Raw genomic sequence first — 3167 nt, forward strand, 5'->3', positions numbered from 1 at the left:
GAAGACGTCTACAGTGACAGTCAGGAGGCATGCTGGGTAATAGACTGTCTAACACTGGTCACACAAAGATCAGTTCAGACTGGAGTTTAGCTAGTCCCAGTCCCAGTCTCAGTTTGGTCTTAACAACTTTAAATAAACAAATAAACCAGATCAGGATGCTAAAATAAATACAGAGATAAATCATTAAATGCATAATTGAATGAATAATTAATAATAATTAATGACATACAATATAAAGTCGAAATGTAGAAATATTTATTTCCTGATAAGTCATTTATTCATTTAGTTTTGCCTTTAGATTTGTTTTAGTTTTTATTGGTGTTTCTATTAATGAAAATATTAATTTCTATTCTTTGTTTTTTTAGTTTGAAGTCGTCGTCTTTGTGCGACCAGCAGGTGAAAAGGTGCTTGAAGCTCTTCAGGTGAAATCCTGTCAGAACTTATATTACAGGAAATTTTTGTACAACCTGGTTTTGTTCTTTCATCGTGGAGTAAAAAAATAAAAGTTAAATATTTTCATAACTTTCATAACGACTAAATAACACCTGGTTGTAAAAAAAGTAAATCTTTGAACCTACATTTTACTGTTAATCAGTAAATGGATGCAGCCGCTTGGAACAACTCATACAGTTAGCTTAGCTTAGCTTAGCTTAGAGTAGCAGTCAGCTAACACGCACAGAACTCATTCCAGCCATTAGAAGATCTACATCCTGGTCTCTACAGGGTCAAAGGGCGCACAGGTGGGGTCAGAGGTCAACAGGAAGTGGAGCATTCTGGAGCTGGTTCATTCAGGGAGTTTAAGGAGGACTTACTGAACTGAACAGCCACAGCAGGAAGACAAATACTGGCGCTACCTTAAAATGCTGCTGAACATGAAACGACTGGAGCCTCGTTCTGACGGCCAGATTCAGAAAATATAACAACATCATTTTAAAATTAGTCCCAAGTCAAGATCAACAAAGTCAATACAGGAAAGTCCTATGTCAAAGAGACTTGCTGGTCCCCAAGTCAAGTCACAAGTCAAGACAAACAAATCCTAATCAAGAACAAGTCCAAAATCAAGTCCCTGATCAAGACAAGTCCCAACTAAGCGCAACAAATAGAAAGTCAGTGTACCTGTTGGTCCCAAAGTCAAGAGAAACAAGTCAAGACCAACAAGTCCCAACACCCCTGTCAAGTCAGGAAAGTCCCATATCAAAGGCAACAAGTCCAAGTCAAGTCTGAATCAAGACTGACGAGTCCTAAGAGAAGCAACGTGATTGGCTACTGTCTGATTGATTGCTGTTTGTCTGTGGTCATGAAAAGTGGAGGGTGTTCAAGTGAAGTCACGAGTCAATAGTGTTACAGTCGGGTTCAAAGTCTTTTTTGCTTTTGTGAAGTTCAGTCTCAAGTGATCAGATTCAGATTCAAGTTAAAGTCATGTGACTGGAGTCCACATCCCCGGACTGAGGGACTGAGGGAGCGCAGGACTTAAACCTGGCCAACAGAACGAAGCCACCCGTCTGTCTGAGATCACGATACCTTAATGAATGTGTGAACAGAATCAGAAGATCAAAGGAGGGTCAGAAGAAAACCTGCAGGTGGAAATAGACACCACACACCAGACCTTGCCAGAGTTGGGGGATAGAAAGCTTTAAGACAGAGAAGACCCTGAACAGACCGACAGCTCCCAGACACAAACATGCTGCAGCACATTAAACTACTGTAGGTCTCAGGAACAGAGAGCCCGGGGTCAGAGGTCAAATTACTCATTTATTTAAGTTTTTCACCCCCTCAGACTGATCATGTGATCAGATATAGCTACAGCTTGTCAAACACGGTTTTTTAAAAGGGATATTTATAGTTAAAGTTAAAGTTTGACTTAATCACACTTCTGTCAATTATTTAATGAAATGATCACAAAGATAATCTATATTGTAAAATTATATTGGTCCAGACACGTCTTCTACCTCGGTCTGGAGTTTAGTTTGAGCTGTTTTTAATTCATTCATTCATTTCAGTGTTTTGATGACAGTAGTGAAATCTGCACACTGATGAAAAATTCTTATATCATTATTAATTATTTTATTATTATTATTTATACAAGTCGACAAAGTTCTGATCAGTCGGATCTTTGACCACACCTACATGTGATGTTATATAAGCTCTTCCTTCATATGTCAGCACAGATTTACAGTATTAATAATATCAATATAAACAGCATCTATGTGTTTTGTTTGCTTTGAGAAACAACAGTATTTACTTAAATTAATAAAGTTTTAAATTAGAAGAAACATCCTACAGGTTCAGATGTTTTTATTCTGCTGATAGTAAAAGAGCTTTTTCTTGCTGTGGTTAAAAATCCTGTTTGCTGCTGCTCATGTTTGTCTGATGAAACGATCAGCTGGAAGCTCTCTGATCTGCAAAGACTCGTAGCCTCAGAGAAAACCACATCATCATCCAACACCATCCAACATCATCCAACATCATCCAACACCATCCAACACCATCCAACACCATCCAACACCATCCAACACCATCCGACACCATCCGACATCATCCAACACCATCCAACACCATCCAACACCATCCGACACCATCCGACACCATCCAACATCATCCAACACCATCCAACATCATCCAACATCATCCAACACCATCCAACACCATCCGACACCATCCGACATCATCCAACACCATCCAACACCATCCAACACCATCCAACATCATCCGACACCATCCGACACCATCCGACATCATCCAACATCATCCAACACCATCCAACATCATCCAACATCATCCAACATCATCCAACACCATCCAACACCATCCAACACCATCCAACACCATCCAACACCATCCAACACCATCCGACACCATCCAACATCATCCAACACCATCCGACACCAACATCACCCGACATCATCCAACATCATCCAACATCATCCAACATCATCCGACATCATCCAACATCATCCGACATCATCCAACACCATCCGACATCATCCGACACCATCCGACACCATCCGACACCATCCGACACCATCCGACATCAACATCATCCAACACCAACATCATCCAACATCATCCGACATCATCCAACACCATCCGACATCATCCGACACCATCCGACACCATCCGACACCATCCGACACCATCCGACATCAACATCATCCAACACCAACATC

General features: G+C 40.7%; 1 protein-coding gene across 5 annotated transcripts in view; it reads right to left on the reverse strand.

Annotated features, from left to right (window-relative positions):
• eps8a (EGFR pathway substrate 8a, signaling adaptor) overlaps positions 1-3167 on the reverse strand; it is a 34349-nt gene that overhangs the window by 2712 nt on the left and 28470 nt on the right. The window lies entirely within an intron of this gene.

The sequence above is a fragment of the Seriola lalandi genome, unplaced genomic scaffold (genome assembly GCF_002814215.2).
Source record: "Seriola lalandi dorsalis isolate HSWRI2012SDOR001 ecotype SW California unplaced genomic scaffold, Sedor1 jcf7180002054340, whole genome shotgun sequence".
Lineage (NCBI taxonomy): Eukaryota > Metazoa > Chordata > Actinopteri > Carangiformes > Carangidae > Seriola > Seriola lalandi.